General features: G+C 35.7%; 1 long non-coding RNA gene across 1 annotated transcript; it reads right to left on the reverse strand.

Annotated features, from left to right (window-relative positions):
• Positions 1-439: 439 nt before the first annotated feature.
• Positions 440-2,771, reverse strand: LOC119715626 (uncharacterized). The gene is made up of 3 exons (XR_005262884.2): positions 2,637-2,771; positions 2,507-2,551; positions 440-989 (listed from the first exon to the last, which is right to left on the reverse strand). It is a non-coding gene; the product is annotated as an uncharacterized lncRNA (long non-coding RNA).
• Between the last annotated feature and the right edge of the window lie 6,123 nt (positions 2,772-8,894).

Here is an 8,894-nt window from a genome sequence, read left to right on the forward strand (position 1 = left end):
CTCACTTCCAGATACAACTGAATTCAAGGCAATAAAGAAAGAATTAAACATAGGCAAGTTTATTTCTTGTCCAAAACTTGTCAGACGTATAAAGCCCAATCTTGGATAACAGAGATGAAGATGAGACCAGCCAGCACTAGTTGCCCTAAAAGTTGTGACAGAAACGATTTTATGAATGTTTAGTTTAATTTCTGGGCCTGAAGAATATTTGGAATGCTGTTTTTTTTCTTCATTATGCTTTGAGAAATAGGTAGAAATTAATTGCTTCCTATTCTCTTGTCTCTTGCTACACACAGCAGAAATAGTAAACTTTAAGCAATTTTCTTTACCTGTTACTATTATTCATTTTCTATGCTTTAATACTTGTGTTCTAATATATTAATATAATAGTGATACTTTAATATTTAAATAAGTTATTAAAATGAAGTTATCCTGTTCTGGACATTAGATCAAAAATGTTTATTCATTTAACTGAGAAAATAAATACATCAAGAGACCTTGATACTTGGTGCACAAATTCAGTAAGTCATTTGTTTTCTAAATCAACAAAGCTGTTGTCTGTTGGACATGGAGCATGATGATGGACTGCAGAGAGCCCTTGGGAGAAAGCTGCATTGCCAAGTTAAGGTATTTCTGAAAGCTACAACACAGGCAGGGGATGTCTGGTGCCAGAATTTTCTCACATTCTTCTTTCAGTCAGCTCAGTTTTCTGTTGTGTAATTGTAAATGAAGTGAGTGATTTAACTTCATACACTTGTCTCTTCTTTCTTTTGATACTTTCTTCCAAATAATATTTGGCTTAATTTCCCTATGACCTTTCCACTACATATCAGATGGTATCAGCTGGTATTATAGGAAATCAGTGTACTTTCCTTCTGCTCCTCCTCTGCATGATGGTATTAAAAATTTGGCTTGAATAAGATTGCAGTTCTGAACAGCCATAAACATTACGTTGATCTGTGCCTGTTTCAGACTAGACAATGCTCCGTCTTTAAAAAAAAAAAAAAAAAGTGTTAAAAAATAGTACAAGACTAGGAAACAACTAGCGCATGTTGATCAATTACTTTTTGTAAGTCAGTATGTTGGCTGTCTTAACTTTCCTCCATGCAGAAAGCAGGTAAATCACAGGAATGAAACTGATCCGACATTTATTCTATTTTTTTTTTAACAGTAGGATTTGAATATCTTCCCCAACCAGTTTTAAAGTTTGAATCCATTTATTCCATTAAAAATTAAATCCATGGTCCAGTTCCTTGGAAAATACAGTTGTTCAGTTAACAATGCAGTTTTGTGATTTCTGGCATCTGACTTTCATTAGATATAATAAAATAAATAAATAAATACAACTTAGCATGAAGACAAATAACAGCTAATTGGTCTGGATAATTTAAGGGACAGATGTTATAGTTTAAAAGCTTATTTTAGATCATTTCAGTGGATTACATTTGCTTAATCATGTGTACTTTAAAAATATTCTCTACATATTACTTTGAACAGAAGAAAAAACTCAACACTCTGTTCACACACTCATTGGTTCTGGCAAAGTCATGAATGCGTTGGATCTCTTGTCCTTGTACACATTTGACCTCTGCAAACAATCTACATCCTGTGTGTGTCTGAGACACTGCAGAGTCTGCCTACAGATGTGTCAGCAACACAAAAATAAAAAATAAAAATCAGTTTGGTGCTACAGAAACACAATTCAAAACCCCATATGCAGAGAAGGGCAGTTTGAGAATACATCTAAGTTATCTAATGACTGACTGCAGCCAAAAGGGGCAGTCCCACCACCTTTCCGAGTCTGGACAGTCAAGCACCAAGCTGACATTTATCTGACATCATGGAAAGGCAGTTTATGGAGCCAGCTGGCTGGAAAATCTGAACCAGCTCACTGCTGGATCAGGTAAGCATCAGCACATGAGAGACTACTAGAGAACAACTGAAAATCCATAATCTTATTACTTCTGCAGAGTTAATGTTCCTGAGGTAGCTTTTACCTGTATGGCAAGCAGAGGCTAAAGCACTCTCCTAAGAGCTGGCAGTTACAAATGCTATTACCAAGAACACAGCAGGGCTTATTATTTTTTTTAAAATCACAGTGAGAGATATTTAGTTGTGAAAGCAGGCCTATAGTATGTGGGAGAGCAATATGGAAATCCCTTTGAGCATTAAGATGTTCAGACACATCTTCCATCCTCTAAAATAGTATCCTACCCATCAGGCTCTATTCAGGGCAGTAGAGGAGAAAAGCAACCACAACTTGCAATTTTCAGTGCCTAAACTTGCAGGCCTTAATCACAAGCACATGGAAAAAAAAAAAAAAAAAAAAAAAAAAGTCAGTTGGCCAGACTAGAGAATATAAAACAGAGTAAGCCAAAAAAACTGTCAGCCTATTTAGGTTCAGAATAAAACCACTGAAATGGCAAAATACAAGTCCTTTCAGACTCGAGCTGTAGAATACATGAAAATCTAACTCATAACACAATGGTATTGTTTGAAAAATAACCTTCATTTTAGATGTAATTTTCCTGTCCGTAGGTGCTAGAATTACCTGCAAAAGAGGTAGTTCAAATAGAATTAATAAAAAGTGAACAGTTGTGTACAGCAGCTACTTTTAAAGATTAAAATCATTTCACCTGTACCAAAGGCAGGATCTGTAGGACAGTCACCATACCCCAAATTGTAATGTAAGTCCTGAGAGGTTGAGAGCACAGGAGCAGGCTGCTGTAAAACATGGAAGCAATTTGCCTTGGAGCAAAAATGGTAGCCAGTAATGACAGCCTATTTTATGCCCCAGTGACTGAAGAGGTGATTAAGTTTAAAAAAAAAAAAAAAAACTATAACATGGTTAACAGAGACTCTAAGACCTGAACTTCAGCGTAGCGAGGAAAAAACAAAAAAAAAAACAAAAAAAAAAAAAAAACAAAAAAAAAAACACTATAGCTAGGTTCTTTGAATTATCCTTTCTGTAGTCCATTCTTATTGTTCTCACGGAAAAAAAAAAGCAAATAGGCAAGTCCAAATGCTTTATGTTTTTTTTTTTGCAATATTCTGTGATCAGTGTTCTCTATATCTAAGCAAAGATATGGCTTAAATGAAATGAGTATTCAAAACTCATTTCCAAGTAAAAAGTATCAGTTAAGTAATTTATTTTCCAACAGAAGCTTAGGAAAAAAAAAATAAAAAATTGTGTTCTCCGTATAAATGAGGAGAAAGATTTTTTGTTCCAGTTCTAATTTGCTGACTGAAAAGTTGATGAATCTGTAAGTATATTTTAAATAAAATTCTGTGGTGGGACTACAAGTAAATCCATTAGGAGGATATGGGCACAAAAGCCTACACATCCAGCAAGCAGTGGCAGAGGTGCTCTTTTCATCAGTGCTCTTGAACCAGCAGAAGTGTGCAACAAATCTCAAATTAATGAAACCAGAAGTGGAGATGGGATGACTGTGACTCCTTAGTTAATGATCAGCAGAGCCATTTTGGAAGGTGGGCTTATGGGTGTTCTCATTGCTATTAAAACTTTTATGTATTTTATATTAAATAATGTTTTGATATAAGCAAGGATAAGTCAATGTATAGAGAAAAAAATTGTAATATCATCTGTCTAAGAGAGGACCCCCAACTTGAGAGCCTTTCCTACAGCTTGATCCCTCAGGAGGCTTGAATTCCTCTCTCTAGGTGACAGCAGAGGTTCAATGAACAAAATGGAAGAGACAGCCAAGTGCAATAGCCTGCAGGTGACTGCACTCCTTTTGGAGATGGTAGGTAAAGCTTTAACATCTCTCTTGCCTCAGCTCAGAGGGAGGTATGGAATGAGTCTCAGCTGCTGAATGTGCATCACCTGTGCTTCAAAATGCACTAATTCTCACTTTCATGTGCTGTGCATTAAGTGCTTTATTACAAAGCCCTCTGGAATCAGCCCTTCGTGGGAACGGAGGTGGAGGAGTGCCTCATTTCTGGGTTCTGGCTGGGCTGAGGCCACAGTTAAGCACAGAGCTATGACACCTGGGTGGTTCTGACCACCTCTGATGCATCCCAGGTGCAGGCACCTTCCTCCAGAAACACAGGATTGTACTTCAGCACCTAAATGTTTCCTGAGCCTCACTTCCAGCCCTAAAGTTGTCTATCTGATCTGGCAGTCTGTGCTGTAAAGACATACAGTCATTAAAAATTTACCACAGAAACTAAGCACAAGTTTATGAAGCGAAGAGTTATGTAAGGTTTTATTTATTTATTATTTGATTAAATTAAATTTTAAAAATCTTTATTAAAATTACAGATTGCTTTTACTTACAAAATCAAATGTTTTAAGTTCTACAGCTGATCCTGCAATTCTGCTGAAATTTGAGTATCTCTGGCTGTGTGCAGCAACCCTCCTCTTCCTCCCCCAGTAGAATGAAGCTAATCAGGCCTCTGATATAGAATCCAGAGAACATAGAATCTATTAGAAAAAAAAAAAAATAATTCATATTCTGGCTGAAAAAAAAAACAGCATAATAAGACCTTATGTTCCTTTCTATGGATCATCATGTTCTGCTATTAAATCTTAATCAATTGGATACTGCTTCTGTTATATAAAGTGGATTTAAAAAAAATTACAATTCATAGTAGACAATTATTTAAAAAAATTGAAAACAAGTACTCACAAACATCATTTTGAAAGTAGACTAGAGATGTGGTACTGTGCAATCCAACATTACGCATTGTATGCTTCTGCTTTAAAAAATATGAACACCTTCTTCTGGTTCTACATGATATGATTTGGTATGCTTCCTTGTCAGCTTTCAAAATAGATTTGCATAACATGTACCATTGATTTATAGAAGTCTGGTTGGGGGGGGGTGATGAATAGGATGTCTAGCCTATTTTCTATATGAGTTATAACTGCATGAGCAGGTAAAATACTTTCAAAGCTCTCATCCAAATATATACAATAAACTTTTAATTCCCTCACTTTCCTTAAAAAAAAAAAAAAAAAAAAAGCAGAAGGTTTTTCAGATTGCCAGTATCCATATAGACCTTGGAAATGCTGCCAGAGGCAAAAGACATCTGTCCAGAGACCTTGTGTTTCCACACAGCTGCTCTGAACCTACTTTTTTACTCAGAATTCAAGCACATACAAGATTCTGTAGTAGACACTAAGCTCCCTTGCCTAATGACAAAGGAATCACATTAAAAGACTTTAAGTAAATAAATAAATAAGTATTTATCTCTCATCCCTCCATCAGGTAACAAAAACCTAATGCTGATCTAAGATAGATTTCTCTCCACCATCAATTGTCACTAGGCATTGGTATTTTGCTCCCTTAAGTGGATCCCTATTAATGAAGGAAAGAATCAGGTTGTAAATTTGAGAGTTTTTTGCAGAAAACTCTCAGCTGGCAGCTCTTTGCATTTTAGAACAATTAGTGTTACACCTGTTGTGCTCTCACTATCCCTGCCATTCCAGAAGCTGTATAAGGACACAGAGAAAAGTCCCTCTCTGACTTAGGAGTTGTATAGACCAAAACCTATGCCTCAGACTGTGTGTGGAAATACACGGACATTAAATACACGGACGTTATGCATTATGATAGAATTCTACGAATCTATGCAGTAACGTTATTACAAGGGAAAAATACAAAAATAAAAAATAAATAAAAAAAGAGGCTGCTCATTTCTCCACAGCTTCTCTTTATTTTTCTAGATAAGGTACGGCACAGTAAAAAATACATCACATACCAGTATCTAACCTATTGTTAGGCACAATATCCTCCTCCTAAAGAAATATTCATATCTTACTGGGTAGCAGAAACTGCCATGGCTAGCTGAGAGCAGCAAGGAATATGTAGTTCTCCATAAATTTGAACTTTAATCACAGCTGGCAGTCGCACATCTTTAGAGTGCAGATATGTTATTTTCCATGTCTTCCTGCGGGTTTCCTCAGCTTCCTAACATTTCTGCAGTCTTGAGTGTTGAACTGCATCCAGCTGTTTCACAGCTATGTCCTGGTCAAAAACAAATAATAGGTAAAGTGATGAACAACAACATTAATGTGACATTAAATATCACTTTGTGAAGAAAGCACTAAGCACCCACCTTCAGTACTGGCTATCCTCTCTATTCCAAGGAAAAATGGAAGAATAACTCTTTCAGCCATACACACAGCAGTACTAGAGTCTGAAAATAGTTCAGCACAGATAGCTAATGACACCAGGAGAAAATGTAGAAAACTATTGACTTAGACTATTGATAGGATCTATGATTCTACAGCTGGGAAAGCAAACACGTGTTGGCATTGCATACTAGGCAAAATGTCATTAAGAAACATCAGGATAGCAATTATCTGCCATTGTATTAATAGTGCGGCTCTTTCCTTTCTAGTTGACTTCTAATATTTATATTGGAGTTTTTCTTCTTGAAGAATGCAATACGAGCAAACCACATGACAAATTTCAAACTGATGGAATTCATTAATGTTAAATTGTAAAAAGCCCTCACCTTTCCAAAGCATCAAATTTAGATAAGATTATTTCTACACTAGATTCCAAATCATTAAATAGTTAAAGTTCAGATCAAGTGTAGTGATCTATCTGTCTATATATTATGAGCTTAGGTATCTATGGGTTCATACAGCAATCATCTCAATGTGCTAGAGAAAAATTTCTAATTGAGTGGCCATGAACCCATGAGAATACTCAGAGTCCTAAATGCTGATTCTCCTCTGCTTCCACGTGCCATCAGCATGTAATTATTGTCAACATTTTTCATTGAAGCGTTCATGACGCTGCTCTCCTGTGATTTCCACAAGGACATCATATCACAAGACAGTCTCTCTTCATATCAATCTTCACATAAAAATGTTGAGAACCCCTGCTTGGTCATTTTTTGTCATTTCTGGTCATAGATTAACAAGGTTAACAGTGAGATCTGCATCTCAAAAATTTATGTACTCAGAAAACTTCTTGAAGATTCAACGTCTTCTTAAGGAAGTCTGAGACCAAAAGATTATCTCTAATATTTTAAAGATTTTCTCAGAGAACATTTAGTCTTTGAGAGGAGATTTTGCAGTGATACCTAGCAATTTTCTTTTAGAACGTTAATTGCCTTTTTCTCTCTCCTCATCTCTCCTCTCCTCTGTTCCCAGATATGCCTTCTGTGCCATTAAATTTTTAAGTAGGGAGGTTTCCATTCCTGATCACTAACCTCCTTCAGAACATAAGTGAATACAAATACTACAAAATAAATATGTGAGTTAGTCAAGTTGTAATTCTCAACTCAGTGTTGACAAGCATAAAGATGCAAAATCGTTTCAATTCCAACATATTGCATGGGATGTCTTTGCTTGTTTATAACATAGAGAAAATTTGAACAAGATCTATGCAAGTAAAAAGATCAATGTACAACTCTTATTTTACAGAGGTAATGCTGCGAAAAGGCTCAAAAGTCAATCACATGCCTCTACAAGAGATCTGTCCACATGGGGACCATGATTTCCATGCAGTCTTAATCTCTGGAGGCATAGAAATACCAGGAGAAGATGTAGTCTTTGAAGATGGTTTCTTTTTATGTTCTGGCACACAAAAAGAAATAAACATTCAGTCATCAGGAGCAGCAGCAATAAATATTCAGCATTCTGATACCTAATTCCTAAGCATTTATAATCTAAATTATTTTATAGCATTTATTTTAAAGCATTTATAATCTAAAACACTTTTTTCACCAACAGTCTGTTTTATTGTGGTTCCATTTTTTCCAGTTTAAGATGAACCACCAGAAAACTTTTTTTTTTTTTTTTTTTTATTTTTATTTTACTTCTGGCATTATGTCTTTGTCAACAAGAAAATTGATTGTTGTTCTTTGCTGTGTATGAATGTGTTTTCTAAATGTTTAAATGTTGAACAGAAATGATCCCAAAATGTCTGCATTAATTCCTTTTCTTTGTTTTTTCTTTCCATTTTTTTTTTTTCTCAGAAAACCTCAGTTTAATCTCTGTCTTTGCAATTTTCTGGTTTAGAGCAGCTCCCAAATAGCCTCTGATGTATTTGAAGCAGATAGCCTGAGGGCTTGGGAGGACCACTGCAGAAATATTCACCATGAAGTGTTTGCATGTTTTTTCCAAGGGACCATTCTAATGAATGTTTTGCCAGTATGGTTAAATGAACCATGGTGGAATTATTCAGCATCTAATTACACAAGAATACCTTGCTAAGAAGCAGGCAGTGATGAAGATGCTTGAATCATTCTCACACCAGTTCATTTTTGTCTAGTGTTCACTTAAATGGAAGTCACACGCATACCCATAGAGCAAAGACTGTCCCTTGGGGCTGGAGGACAGCTCATGTTGTGGACTTCTGTCTTTCACAGTATACCTACTATAAAGGACCTGGAGTGTCATGGTTAGAGTTAAATAATTCTATTCATACACACATGTAACATGCAGGGCTGTCTCACTCTCTCTCACATTGTTACTCTGCAAGAATTCCAGGATTGGGGAACTGAAAGAAATCACCCACAATTTTGTAATAGATGTTAAATCAGAAAACTGTATGTGGAGAAAAAAAAAAAAAAGTTATTTCTATAGAACCACACAATATAAAAGAGGCTTTCTCCCTGTTATCTGCAGCAGTCAAAGCAACAAGAAAAAGAGGTGACACCAGTGTCTCAGGCGGCATTGGACAGAAAAGTCAATGGCAATAGGGGCTTACAATTTCCAAAGGTTTATAAAAAGGATTGGCATAAAATTGTACTTTTCATGTGGAGTTATCTTTACAGTGGAAATATGTATGGCAGAATGAATAAATTAATGTATAAATGAAAGAAATAAAGGGAGTACTCAGCACAAATACAAAGAGACAACCAAGATGTAAAAAATGAAATAAATGTAGGTTCTTACGTTCAGAACTGTATTT

Source organism: Anas platyrhynchos, chromosome 1 (genome assembly GCF_047663525.1).
Source record: "Anas platyrhynchos isolate ZD024472 breed Pekin duck chromosome 1, IASCAAS_PekinDuck_T2T, whole genome shotgun sequence".
NCBI lineage: Eukaryota > Metazoa > Chordata > Aves > Anseriformes > Anatidae > Anas > Anas platyrhynchos.